This window comes from Chenopodium album, chromosome 1 (assembly GCF_948465745.1).
Source record: "Chenopodium album chromosome 1, dcCheAlbu1.1, whole genome shotgun sequence".
NCBI classification, from domain to species: domain Eukaryota; kingdom Viridiplantae; phylum Streptophyta; class Magnoliopsida; order Caryophyllales; family Amaranthaceae; genus Chenopodium; species Chenopodium album.
Genome location: NC_137834.1, coordinates 22,342,861 through 22,358,980, shown reverse-complemented (window position 1 = coordinate 22,358,980; position 16,120 = coordinate 22,342,861). Strand labels below are relative to the sequence as shown.

General features: G+C 32.1%; 1 pseudogene; it reads right to left on the bottom strand.

Annotated features, from left to right (window-relative positions):
* Positions 1 to 6,536: 6,536 nt before the first annotated feature.
* On the bottom strand, positions 6,537 to 14,445 carry LOC145629407 (butanoate--CoA ligase AAE1 pseudogene; annotated as a pseudogene).
* Between the last annotated feature and the right edge of the window lie 1,675 nt (positions 14,446 to 16,120).

Below are 16,120 nucleotides of genomic sequence, written 5' to 3'. Positions count from 1 at the left end.
ATTTCATGTAAAAGGAAGAGTGGGTGAGATTTGAAACTATGGCCTTGTCAAGTTAGTTTTGATACCATATCAAAGGACCAACACAATCGAAAACATAAACATATGGTTGGAGCCTTTGATTGGATAATGTATTATCATACTAGTATATCATAAACATAGTAAGAATATTTTGTTTGTATTATCTATCACACCATGCAGTTAGAATGAGAGAAAGTTGGATAAACAAATTATTGAAGCTATTAATAGAGTTATGAGAAAGAGAATATTGAAAATATTAATTATATTGATGAGTATATATGAGTACATATAATACATGAATGGAGAATTGAAGATCAACAAAATATGACTAGGTACATTAGCTAAGTTTTGAGATATTTGACTGTCAACCTAAATAAAAGTAGCAATTCAAGGAATTACACAAACTATTAAGAGTAACTTATAATGATAATGGTGATTTAGTCATCATCATTTTCCTTTACCCCACCAAGACGGGTGACTGACATGAAAGACTGATCTAGGATGTGTTGTTCAATGTAGGAATTGATATGCTGGTGAGAAATTGCATTGGATTGCGATTCTCCGAGAAGGTTTGGAGAGAGTAGTCGAGTATTGAAAGGCTTTTTTAGATATAATAGGGTAAATAATAGATATGATGGTTGCAAAAGAGTGATATGATGGTTGCAAAAGAGTTGGACTTACAAAAGATGTTTTTTTTTTTTTTGGAATATAAAAAGTTTCATTTTATATGAAAGATGAGTAAAAAATAATTATGTAAGACATAACAAAATAAGTGTTTGAGTATAACATATATATATATATATTAGAGGTGATCATTTGCGGACTTGAACGGGTAGCGGGCCGGGCCTATGCTTATTTTTTTGTCCAACGGGTTTTATGTAGCAAACCCGAACCCTTTTATGCGGGCTTGATACTTTGTCCATGCCCGCTTGTTAAATGGGCCGGGCTTGCCCGCGGGCTAACGGGCCTTAATTTTTGTTTAATTTTTTTATAACACTAACTAATCTTTTTATTATTTACATGTGCTAAAATTATTTTGGTATAGTTGTCTTATAATTTTTTGTTCACAAATGGTAATAGATTTTAAAAAAAGGTTGAAATTATGACATATGTTATAAATATATGTAAGATAAAACTTATTTAAAAAGTGTTAATGATAAAATATAAAATTAAAATGAATAATTGTAACTAATAAAAGCTTATAGTTCAATATAGTCTCTTTGCATTTATTACACAAAGTATGTCATAACTAACTAAATAAATAAAATTATTAAAATAAGAATGTTATTATTATTATTATTGTTATTATTATTGTTATTATTATTATTATTATTATTATTATTATTATTATTATTATTATTATTATTATTATTATTATTATTATTATTATTATTATTATTATTATTATTATTATTATTATTAATAATAATAATAAATGGGTCGGGCGGGGCTAGCCCGCGATACATATTTCTTGTCCATGCCCGCCCATTTATGTTAATCGGTCGGGCCTAGCCCGCCCAAATATCCAATTATATATATATATAATTGTAGATAAGTTTGGTTTAAAATTTTTCCATAGCAGTCTGAGAAGAGTTGTGTTTTTTTTCCATGTTTGACAATAGTTTCGGTAGTCAAACCATGGGTGCCAGAAGTGTTGTAATTCTCAATAAAAGATTTGGCACATAACCCATAAATAAATTGGCGATTAATCATTCCCTAAAAAAAATAAAATAAAATAAAATAAATTGGGGATTAACCATCGAAGGAGTCTGTTTCTTTGCAATACTCCTAAGGCCAGTGGCAGATTTAGTATTGAACTTTTGGAAAATCTACATAATTTGAAGGAAAAATTGATAGAAATATTACAATCTTTGCCCGGACCGCCATAAATAAAACCACCTTTGATAAAGGGGGTGTTAAACACCGGCAACAATATTTATCAAAATCGCCAACATTTGATGTGAAGAGACAATAATACCCTTATTCTTTTTTTCTTTTTTTCCTCTATTTGACCATCCACAATCACCATTGTTGTCAACCTGTCACCAACTAACATACCACCACATTGGAAGGAGGTAAAGGGCAGCGGCAGCACAACAATGTAGGGAAGCAGCGATGCGACAATGTAGGGTAGTGACGACGGTGGTTAAAGCTTTGTGACAGTAAAGGGGTCAGCGAGTAAAAGGCAGCGGCGATCGATGAATACAACGGTGAAGGTATTGACGAGACTCAAAATCGACACTCATAATCGATGAACGTCACTGTAGACACCTAAAAATGTCTCCACAAAACCAAACTCGATGGTGAACAAACTTTCTTCACCATTATTGGTCGGATTGAGTATTTAATTTTTTGAGTGGTTAAATCCATATTCAATCCCAATAAATTTCATAAACCAACCCAATTACTAGCCCATTTCCCCAAACCATAACTTATTTTACTCTTTTCGTGCCTTTAAACCCAAAATAATTCATTTCGTGTCCTTTTTATAAAAACGTTTATTACAATTTGTTTTGGTTCATAATCCGGGTCCAATAATTGAATATTTGGATGGGGCATTAAAAGATCTTTCCAACGATATATTATAAGCCCAAATCCGAGTTATAATGAATAAGTTATGACCAAAATATTAAACTGAGCCCAAACCGAACCTAAGCCCACCTTACCTACGACCCAATGATCATTTGGAGGGTCCAAGGGATTTAATCCCATTCCTAAACCAATTAGAATTAATTGGAAGCTTCTATAAGTTTCTAAAAGATCTTAATTATTCCTTGTGAAAAGATAAGATTAAAGTTTGAAATTAAATAAAACTTTTCTTTTTGAAAGTCCTAATTATATTCGAATTGAAAGACGTTCAAAGATAGTCAGGTATTACTTTAGTGACTTATTTTTTTTTATCCAAATATTAGATGGTTGGATAGACCTTGAAATTATATTTCCAATGATATATTATAATATCAATTCCGAGCTATAATGCAAAAGATATGAATGAAATACGAAACTCTATCCAAAGCTGACACCGTCCCACTATTTCTCCCATATCTTTCATTCTACAAGGTATTTTAATATGATTCTAATGGGGTTTGAAAGTAGACTACAATATATTTCCAACAACATATTATTTATTTTATTCCAATTTCTAGATCAAAAAATATGATAAAAATAAAAACCGCAAAAATTGATGTCTATCGCAAGAGTTTTTATTCCGATTCGAATTCTTATCTTTTCTTAATTCTTAGACCCTTCTTTTTTCCTTATAAATAGAGGTCATATCACCCCTTTTTAAATCATCAACAAGCTTGATTACCAAATCATCCTCTCTTCCTCTCTTCTTCACCAAAAAAAAAAAAAAAAAAAATCATTCTCTCTCTCTCTCATACTTCAAGCCTGAGACCTTTATCCCTATTATTCCATCATTCCTTCCTTAAGCACTCCAAGAAGTCCATACAATACCCGAAGTTCTATACTTAAACAAAGGCGTGAAAGGTATAATTAACTGATGGTTTGACCAAATCATCTCTACTTTTTATTTAATTTAATTGTTTCAATTTGATTTATATTTTTTATTGAAGTTACGAAAATTTTATTCATGATGTAGCAATTCAAGTAAGGAAACGCGGAAAGTGAGTAATTAATCACCTAATTACTCTTATTTTTATTCTTGTTGCTTGTATCATGATTAGGTTTATTATGATTTGATTTGACTAACAAATTATTGTTAAATTGCTTCCAATATTAATGTTTATTCTATTATATATTTAATGATCACCATATTGCATGTTTAAAGAGAATATGTAATTGAAAATCACGTCTAATAAGATAATTTGGACGACCGGTTTAGGTTCCTTTTTAATCTTGTTATTAATTCAAGTGATCACTAATATTTTACAATTATATGTTGCATTAATATTCAACCAATTTAGCATAATAATAGTTTTGGTCGAATTGAGTATTTTGTTTGCATGCCTTTGAGATCGCAGGAATCACTTTTCACAATAAGAATCGAGTAGCGGCCAATACGGGCAAATGAGACTCCATGACTCACTTCGTACCATCATCCCCGATCCTCCTTTCGTGGTTCCGAACCATATGGAGTTAGTAATCTCATGGATTATGAATGGAGTGTAACCTTCATGGGCCAATCGTTGTTGCCAATCGTTGTCCCTTTCTCGTGGTTGCCTTTTATAATATGTGAATGATTTACAAGTTCCTTAAAAACTTGTTGGCGGCTCCCTACTTTCCTTGTCCCTAATCGTATATGTCAATTCCTACTTCCTAACAGTGCCAAACATATTCACAACATGCTTAATGTAGGCGCACATCAAACGACGACTACAGTCACCGGTAACTAGCGTCTAAAACTGGTTGCCGTGCAGGTTGACCGGTCTTGGCCTCCGGTTGATCACGGTTACCGGCGTCCAAAACTAGTCAACTAACACGGTAACCGGTTTTGAATGCCGATTACTGTCTCGGTTGACCGGTTATGCACCGCGGTTGTGCAGATCAGCGATTATAAACAACACCACCTTCCTGCCGTTGAGGGAAGGTGGTGGGTCGGCGTTTTACGACGGATGTTGCATGCCTTTGTTGGGCAACATTATCTTCTAGTGGTTGTGGGCGTTGATGGTGGGTGGTGGTGGTGGTGGTGGTGATGGTGGTGGTCATGGACTCGTCGTGGTAGTGGCCGTTGACTCATATTGGTGGTGGTTGCTTTAATTTTGTGGTGGTTCACTTTTTAGTTTGAGTATTGATGGACTAAGGAGAGAAAGCCAAATAGAGATAAGTAAGGTTAATTTTGTCCCTTCATTACTTTTGTTGGCAGTTTGATAAAAAATGTCGACGGTATTTAGCAATCCACTTTGATAATCCCCCAATAAAACGAGCTTTGCACTTGATCTTACATAAATAAGATAAGGAGTACTTCAAGGAAATACACAAACTATATACAATACCTAATAATGATAATGGTAACTTAGTCATCATTATCCTTTACAGCTATATCTGAATCGATCATGGACACAAGCAAAGGGCCGTGGTAGAAGATTACGGACACTAGCAAAGAAATACACATAGCTGCAAAAGGTTTTTTTAAAAATAAATAAATAAATAAATGAAGGCGACATCAACAAAGTAGTGTAACTCGATCGACTTCAACAAAGTGAAGAATTTCCAATAGCAACGTTTGGGTTACTACCGTTGCGATTGCGGGAGGATGTTTTATATATAAGATATCGAACAATATATGTGTTATTTATTTTCTGTTCGTCGTCTAGTTGGACGACTTGTGTGTCTTGTCGTGACTCGTCTTGATCTTGCATATTCAGTGCACATTTTGTCTCAATTTATGCAACAACCTCGAGTGGAACATTGGAAAGCAGCTTTGCGGGTTGTTAGATATTTGAAGGGCACCCCGGGGTAAGGGATTCCGTTTCGAGCTGATAGTGATTTTGACTTTGCAAGGGTGGTGTGACTCAGATTGGGCAGAATGTCCAATTACTCGTCGTTCGTTAACCGGATGGTTGGTTTTCTTAGGCCAGTCTCCTATTTCATGGAAAACAAAGAAGTAATACACAGTTTCTACATCTTCCTCAGAGGCAGAATATCGCTCTATGGCTGCTATTACATGTGAATTGAAATGGTTAAGAGGCTTGTTTCTTAGTCTTGACATTCAACATCCTAAGATTATTCCTTTGTTTTGTGATAGTCAATTGGCGTTGCATATTGCCAAGAATCCGGTGTTTCATGAGCACACCAAATATATTGAAGTTGATTGTCATTTAGTGAGGGATGCTTTTTTTCGGAAGATATGATTAAGCCCTCTTATGTTTCTACGAATTCTCAGTTTGGGGATATTTTTACCAAGGCACTTGGTAAACGACAATTTGATTTACTCTAGTCAAAGTTGGGCACCTTCAATCCGCATCGTGCTCCAACTTGAGGGGGGTGTTAATAAGATAAAATTATGGGAAATGTGATAATTATGTAAAGATATGATTATGACTACATTTGCATAGTTGGCATAAGATAGCTAAGATAGTTTCCTAAGCTGATAATTCTTTGTACGTTATATATTCTTTGCCAATCAATGAATATACTGAAGCTTTTACCTCACATTAATTTTACATGGTAAGTACATTATAGCTTCGACTTATGACGTCGCTTAGAGAGAAAACTATCCTGTTGATCAAATAGAATAGAAGAAGATACAATGTTGTTGTCATTCACCATTTTTGAGAAATTAGTAAGAGACTAGGAGTAGTAGAATGGTAGGGGGAAAAAATAGAATTTTAGGGTTTAAAAAGGTAGAATAAATTTAGAATTTTAGGGATTAGAATTTTAGAGGCTCTGATACCATTTCAGGATTTGATTACCCTTAATAACGGCTTATAACATCGGCGTATACACTAAATAAAGCTTAACATGACAAGTGTGATGATTTTTTATTTTTTTATTTTTTTTATGACAAGTGTGATGATAATTGCAAGTCAAATATATAGAAATCGTTATACGGACAGTACAACAAAAAAATAATCACTTTGTATTTAGGAAGAGCGTATAATCAATAACCACACAGTTAATTGTATGATAATAATTTATAATAGTCCGTAATAAGTAACATGTAAATAAATTAGATAAGTGATAACAAAAAGTTTATAAGATGGCAAGCATTTAATAAATCATAACCTAGTTTTCTCTTTATTTATATATTGGAGCACAATACCTTTCCATTATGAATTGAAGTCATGAAGTGACGCTGGTTGATTGTTCAAGGATTTGGCTAGTTCCCTTAGAATAAATTTCTGCACTTTACCAGTTGAACTAATAGCCAAGTTCCCAAAAACCACAACCTTAGGTATCATTTGAATGGGTAATTTGTCACTACAAAATTGAATTATTTCACCTTCACTTGCATCAAACCCAATTTTAAGCTTAAGAAAAGCACAAGGTACCTCATCATTGTTCGAATCATGATCAACCGGCATAGCAACTACCGCAGCTTGTAGAACTTTTGGATGAGTTTGTAACACTGCTTCGATCTCCAAACTACTTATGCTTTCTCCCTTTGATACGATGGCATCAATGACACGGTCCTTAAGTTGTACGCGACCATCTTGGTGCCTAACAGCCAAGTCCCCCGTGTGGAACCAACCACCCTTGAAAACCTTTTTAGTCATAGTAGGAGCCTTAAGGTATCCCATCATCAAAGCATTTCCCTTAAACATGACTTCCCCTATAGTTTTTCCATCACAAGGTACACTTTTCATAGTATTTGGATCTTTAACATCAAACTCTTCCATAAAATGATCCATAATATTGACATTACTATTTAATGCTTTGGCACAATTATTATTCCACAATTTGTTAATCACTGGAGGTCCAAGAATCTCGGTCATTCCATACCTATGCACAACCTCAAACCCCATATTTTCGACCTTGGTTATAGTATCACAAGGTGGCATAACACCGGCAACATGAGCATAAACCTTATGTGGAAGAACAAATTCACTAGCATTCCTATGATTTTCTTCAACAATAGTTGATAAAATGCTAGGGTGACCAGATAAATGAGTGACCTTGTACAAAGATATAGAGTGAAGTACGTTACCATCGTTCGTGTTGCTAAGAAATACATTCGTTCCACCAAGGGCAGCAATTGCCCATGTAAACCCCCATCCATTAGCTCGAAACAAATCCGCAGTCCACAAGAATACGACTTTGGATTGCTCTCTTAAATCACTTCGAAGAATTTCTCCTAACGCGTTCAAGTAGGCCGCTCTATGACTATACGCCACACCTTTAGGATGACCAGTAGAACCAGACGTGTAAGTCACTAAAATCGGATCACATTCATTATTAGGCATAATAGGTTCAAAATCATCGAATCGACCCATATCAAGAAGCTCATTAAAGTATACACTATTAGGTAATTTTGATGCACAAGATGAAATCGACGTAAGGACTAATAGAGGGGTCTTGACTAGTTTGTCATTGAGAAGGTTGAGAACTTCGACAACTGATTCGATGTTTTGATGATCAAGAAATATACATTTGGGCTCTAATTCCTCCAATATAGTGGAAAGAGTAATTATGTCCAAGCTTGGATTCAAAGTTGAAAGAACACCACCCGCCATTGCGACACCAAAATGAAGTTCATATAGTTCTGGAGTACTTGGAACCATTGCTACAACCTACAAGGCATAGAAGAATAACAACATCATGTGATGAACTACATTATTAACATATCGTTATATAAACACTTAATTGGGTTTAAAAAATATATATAAACATTTTTTTATTTTCCTAATTGAGACATTGAGTATTTTCTTTTCCTACAAAACATAGACATTTAATAATTTTTCCATGAATTTTTATTATTGAGCAAATAGTAGTTGAGTTATGTGGTATTGTTAATTATTGACCCTAATTAAGTACTAAAATCCTAATATAATCTCAATTGGACAACACACTGGGTATTTGACATTGAATATGAAATTTATTTGGGTATAAAATACCTAATGAATTGATGAATTTTACTACTAAATTTTTGTGTTATTGATATCAATACCTAATTTCATTAACGACATAAATTTTGGTGTAATATCAATTCAGGTTCACACGTGACTTATGTGTAACCCCAATTGAAGCCAATTATCAAAAGTATACATATACTTGTATATATTCTATTCTTTATCTACGAATGTTTGCTTTATTATTTATATTAAAAAAAATATTTCCTTATTCCACTTCATAAAATGCCACCACTATAGGAAAGTGATACACTTAAATAAATGCTCCAATATTATTCTAACCGGCACATATGCTAATCGTGAAATTTTGATCTCAATGGTGGATCTAGGCCAAAAAGGTGTAGAGGATTAGGATATCAACCTCTAACTCTCTATTCAAAAATAACAATACATGATCAATGACCACTATAAACTAGAGGTGATCACAGGGCTAGCTAGTCAGGTTCAAAAAGAAAATGATTTCCCAAAATATGTAATATTGGGCTGGATTTTTTTAGACCGGGCTAAAAATAACTAAAAAGGTGTTAAAATGCATGTCCAAGACTCGCGGGAAAACAAAAATATTTCAAGTAGTAATTTATTTGCCTAATGCCCACCCAAAACTAGGCTTAGCCTAACATGATCAACTCTATGCTATATCGTTATTTTCTATATGCACTTATTAGACATAATAGTCCATCACATAGAGCAATGACTTGCACTTGTTTGTATATGATCAATAAGTATATACACAAAGTTTTATATGTGTCTAGCCACTTGGTCAGTCAGTAACTCAATCAGGAATTACTTGGCCAAGGGTTACTGGATTGGTCAGAATTTATTCGGTCAGAGTTTAATTGGATTGTCAGTGGTTACTTGGTCATGGATTACTCGATTAGTGGTTAATCAGTTGGTCAAAGAAAACACTCATCTAATCTCATAAAATGATTTCCCTAAATATGCAATATTGGGCTGGATTTTTTTGGACCGGGATAAAAATAACTAAAAAGTGTTAAAATGCATAAGACTCGCGGAAAAACAAAAATATTTCAAGTAGAAATTTATTTGCCTAATGCCCACCCAAAACTGGGCTTGGCCTAACATGATCAACTCTATGCTATATTGTTATTTTCTATATGCACTTATTAGACATAATAGTCAATCACATAGAACAATGACTTGCACTTGTTTGTATATGATCAATAAGTATATACACAAAGTTTTATATGTGTCTAGCCACTTGGTCGGTCAGTAGTTACTCAATCAGGAATTACTTGGTCAAGGGTTACTCGATTGGTCAGAATTTACTCGGTCAGAGGTTAATTGGATTGTCAGTGGTTACTTGGTCATGGATTACTCGATCAGTGGTTAATTAGTTTGTCAAAGAAAACACTCATCTAATCTCATTTTTTTATACCTAGTAAAAAGTTTGTGCCTAAAACTATGCAATTAGTGCAAATATTATCATCAATTATAAAAAAATGGTGTACATAGATAGTCTAAAAGTCAAAATTTTGCATCTCTCTCTTTTTTTTTTTTTAGGAAAATATCTTTTGCATCTTTGACTTTTTTTATTTTTTTTATTATTATTATTTATAATAAACTTGCATTTTTTATTTCTCTACATATTTTATTCCGTATTTCCTTGTTCTTGTAATATGTATTGATAAATAAGTTGTGGACGTTTCCGGCCGGAAGAGAACAAAAATGAGAGGGACATATCACATCCCACCGTGTTTTGCGTGGTTGACAATGTGGTTAGTTGACTCGTTAATGCCGAAATAATAGCCGAAAAATTGAAGAAGTGAAGTGGTCTTCGGTTTCAATGATTTAAACGTTGGTTTTATCTACAATTATGGACTAGTCGTCGTGCAAAGGAAATGTGTTCACAAACAATAAAATGTACTTCGTATTACTTCATAGTTCATACTCGTACTAATTATCTCGGCAAATCTTTGCTATATATGTTTGGCTGTAGCATTTTGTTTGAATAGCATATATCGTTTATCTTTCGACTAATGTGAGTGTGAGCTTTAATTTTTCAAGTGGAATCCAAAAAGATACGTGGTAATTCTATTAATTTCTCCCTTATTTTCACCTCAAAAAAGATTTATTTATTTATTTATTTATTTATTTTTATTTTAATTTTTTGGGGGGACACCGAAGAAGTGATATTTTTATATGCATGTAATAGGCTCCTAACAACATAACTAAATAAGAACACTTTCTAGCTACAAAAAAAAAAAAAAAAAAAAAAAAGAACACTTTCTCATTTAAAAAAAAACACCCCTTTTAGAAAAGAACATGTTCTGTTCATTGGATATTTATTTTAGCTTATATTAATTTTTTATTTTATTATTATTATTATTATTATTATTATTATTATTATTATTATTATTATTATTATTATTATTATTATTATTATTATTATTATTATTATTATTATTATTATTATTATTATTATTATTCTTATTATTACGTATTACAACTTATTTTTACTACTACGTAATCGAATGAATCAAATAATGCTCTAAGCTTATTTTACTAATTAGCAAGTTGGGTAGTATACTTATTCTTTAATTAAGCACCTGGTTAATGTATTAATATAGAGGTGCTTGGACAATCATCCCACCAAATTGCATGTCATTCATAATTTGGCAATTAATTCCTCCTAGACATGTTGCCACATATAGTGTGTTTACATACCGGATCTTATGGTGCATTATTGGATATTGCTCAAAGATGACAGGGGTGCAACCAACTATGAACGAGCTTCTCACGAATATCATGCACAGTCTATGCTATTATATGTATTGATTTGAAAAAAGAGCACTCTTGTCCATCGGCAACAAGTGCGAGGGACGACGGAACGAGGGCATTTAACGTCGCACAACAAGAACAAGGTAAGCCAATAACAAGCTAAGCTAAGCAACAAGAGTATCACATGCATGCGAGGGGCGCGGCATTAGTAAGTTTGGGAATTGGGATGCTCCGATGCTATAAAAATGTTGGCGAGATCACAACACCTATATTTGGTCATTTGGTCTACAATCACAATTCAGATTAAAGCAAGATAACATAGAATATGATTCATATGAATCAAATTTTGTTTTCTTTTTTTGAAAGGTGATTCATATGAATCATTTATGCACATTATTATTAGTGATTCTCTAAAGAGCATAATTTTTGGAAATAAATAAAAAAAATACTCTTAGGCCTTGTTCACTTTACGTTAAAAAAAAAAACAAAAAAAAATCTGTAAAATTATTCCAATTCAGTAAATAAAAATAATATTTAGTTTAGTGAAAATAAGTTCAGTTTAGTAAAAATAAATATAGTATAAGACATAAGCTTAGTTTAGTTAAAATCATTAATTGTAAAGAATGACTTTAGTAAAATTAATTTTACTTCGGGAAAAATAATATAACTTTAGTAAAATAAATTTCAGTTTAGTAAAAATAATTTAAATTTAACATATATAATTCAGTTAAGTAAATTAATTTATAAAATTAATTTTAGTTTAGTATAAGATGAAATAAACTGAGCCTTAGTGATCATCCAATTGATAGTAACATCGTAATCTCCTACTTTCATTTAAAACTTAAAGATCATTAAATTTGGAAAATACAATTATACAAATAATATAAAGTTGAGTTTTGACGCGTGAACCATCAATGAAAGCTACAATGCAAGGACTAGCGAGAATGCCCACAAATGCCTAAATTGTGTACGTAGCTGCACTGCCACAAGGCTAAGGATGTGACAAATCTGACCCATACCTTAACTATCCTACCATAGTCCATAAACCCTAAGTTTACATAAATTACTTGATTCAATTTGATCCAATTTGATCCAATCTGAACAAGAAACAACACGAAAGATTCTTACCCAAAAATGAGTAGAGTCCCAAAATAACCCTATTCAAGACTAGATTGCCACCTCTAGGTAGTAGTGAATCAACTTGATACATGTCAATAAGAGCATGATAACATTGAGCTATTTTAATTGGCCAGTCTCTATTTTACAATACAAGTATATATATATAAAAAAAATTCAGTTCAGTAAAATAAGTTCAGTTCGGTAAAATTAATTTCAATTCATTAAAAATCAGTAATATTAAAAAATATATAATAGAAAATCATTGAAAACAATTTTTGTTCAGCAAAATAATTCCTGTTCAGTAAATTAAAAATAATTCCAGCTAAAAAAAAAAAGAAAGAAAGAACAAGGCCTAACTTCAATTATTTTTATGTTTTAAAATAATTGTAAAAGACACCTTCATTTAAATACTTCCTAGGACATTCCATTCCCAAGAAAATTATCTTCCAACCAAACAACACCTTAGTAAATAATAATCTTTATTTATTACAAAAGTCAATTCCAAATCTAAATCACCTAAAATGCATTTATCAGTTTGTGTAATTTCATATACTACCTCCGGACCAAATTACTCGCAACTTTGGGGTATTATTTGTGAGATATAAAATATTCCAAAGTTGCGAGTAATTTGGACCGAAGGTAGTATTTCTGTTACTGAATTCATAATACATCGAGTATTGGTAAGTTTTTTTTTTTTTTTTTTTTTTTTTTTTTTTTTACAGTGAGAACTAAGAAATGCACCGAGTATTGGTAAGTTGATGTCATTACTTTTATGCAATCCATATTCCTTAGCTTTCACACACTAATTCATAAGTTGTACCAACATAAAGGAAAAGTATTTAGGTTGCGATAAGCTAGTATATAGATGTAATCTTTAATCAAATTGTCCAAGTACTCGGTATTCATAAACAAAAAATTATTAATTTTTTATTCTGAGTCAAACTTAGGTACGTGTATAGTTCATAAATTAACTTGTTATAGAATTATAGGTTATACCCTTTTTATACATGGATTTATAGTGAGTCTTCCAAGAACGTTTTCTCTATAAGGGCATAACATTATGAAAAAGTATTGTGTAGAACGGACTCACGTGAGTCCGATCATACAAAAAAAAAAAAAAAAATCAATTTATAAGCCTGGGGATGGGGATGGGGATGGTGGTTGCTGGTTGCCGACAAGTGGCTAAGAAGTGTTAGTGGGGTGGGGATGAGTGTGTGCATTATAAACCGGACTCACGTGAAACGGTTTCACGCAAAGCCTTTTCTAATATTATACACCCATGTCAAATATAGTGAGTGAAGGCTAATAAATTTGAGCTTATTTGCTCAACTTTTAATGATCTTTTGTGTAATTATACACAGAGGGGACCTTCTACTAGGGCCATTTTGAGCCTGGTCCCTGGTAAATTATTGTAATGAACTTAGACAAACTTATTTTACATATAAAATATTAGGACATAATAATTAATTTTGAGTGAGATGTAAGAAATTCAAATCCCGACTCCTCTAATATTTTTTTACCAAGATCCGTCATTAATTATACACCCATGGTAAAAAAATTGGTAAGTAAATTCAGAAGTGAAAGACTTTTTAACGCACATACTAGGTTAGTTTAATTAATGTGGAGTAAAAACTATTGTACTCGTACAATAATTAGACAAGTAATAGTATATAGACATGTAAACTGTAATAGTCTATCATTGTATCATTACGAGTACTTCATATACTATTAAAGACTTACTATTGTAAATTGTAATAGTCTATATATCATTGTATCGGCTTGTGTATATATAGCTTGCTTTGAAAGAGAGCTAGAAAAAAAGAGAAGAAAAACAACTTACAAAGTCACCATAAGATATCCCAAGAGAAGATAGAGCTGAAGCAAGTTTCAAACATCTTTGGTGAGTTAGTTTCCATGTAAAATCGACATCTCCATACACCAGAGAAATTTGGTCAGGACAAACTCTCGCAGCTCTTTCCAAGAAACTAACTGGAGTGAGAGGAACATAGTTGGCAGGACATTGCACAAGACCTTCCATTTTCACCGTCGATATTGATAATCGACTTGGCTTAATAATACCCAAAAAAAATGGGAATATATGGAGTGAGAAGAATGTAGCAAAGAGATAAAATATGTAGCAAGGAAAATGAATTGTTTAAAATTACAAAAATTATGTAATGTGTTTATATTTATTCCTTTGGTTGGCTAGGGGAGACTTACATTAAAATAATTACAAAGTGGTTTAATAATTATAATTTTAACCCATTAAAAACGCAAAGAATAATGCGTATGAACATGGCCAGTTCAAATTGATTATAATTAATGGCGTTGAAGCTAACACATTACATCACCTATGTACATATATACAAATACAGTGCGTCAATGTCAATATTAATCGTCAAACACCATATAAATCTGGTACGTTGTAAGCTTGCATCATGGAGATGATGTGGTAATGTGTAAGACTCAATTCCTAAACGTAAAATAAACTTTAGGCGTAGGTTATGGTGCACTTCCAACGTATTGATGACAAGTCAATTACTAAATTAAAAAGACTTGTACAAAGTCTTATGGAATTGTAAGATAGTGTATTCTATTCAAGGAATAATGGTCCACCACCACATACTAACATACATATATACATGACGCGTTGAAAAAAGAGAATCTGATCATGTACGCACCATTAAGTGATAATAGTTAATGTGTATGGACGGTCTGTGGTATATTTATTACAGCATTATAAACACCCGTTTTTCTTACAAAATTTGACAATTAGAATGTAATGTCTAGCGAGGGACAAACCAAGCAATTGACTACATAGCTAATGTTAGTCATTTAATTACTTATATTATGGAGATTGTACTTTGTAAGAACTCTAGCTTGGTTGTTTCCTATACTTATACTTAACAATTTAACATAGGTACAGGCCATAAACAATTGATTGAGAAAGTGAGTCGGTTTGTACGTTTTAGGATGATTCTACCGTAGTTGTCGACTACGGACGACTATGGTCGACTACAATAAGAGACTACATCTCAACCGTTGATATTTTTTATTGCTTAATCTTAGCCTTCGAAATTTTTTTTTTAAAAAAAATTGAAAAATCAAAGTTACACATCATTTAAATCATGACAAGTCAGCGACCAGTCAACGCCCAGTCAGCAAAGGGTTATTTGGTTCATTAATTTTAGAGGGTAAATTTTTTTTTTCCAAGTTATAATATTATAATTTATAAATAATCACTCATAATTATAAAATTAAAGAAAATCATCCAAAATAAACAATTGACAAAATTCATTTGTATACTTTCACCCCATTTTGATAGCTTCACCCATCTTCAATGATGCATCTAATTGTTGATCTATTTTAATGGGAACTCCATCATCAACCTCCAATCTTCATTATATATCCAAAAATTACCAAATTACATATAGAATCAATAAGATTAATGTTTAATCATCACATTTATACTTTAATTTTTTATTTCAAAGTTTGTATCAATTTAACTATGTGAATAAAAAATTCGATTGAAAAACTATGGATTATATTTTTCGGGATCAATTGTTAGAATAATTGAAATAATTTTTAGTATAATTTAAAATAGTCATATGAATTTGTGAATAATTATCCGCCATTGAGTTTTTTTTTTTTTAAGAAGCCACTGTTAAATGTTGAAGCTAGATGAGCATGATTTTAGGTTGAAAATTAATTAA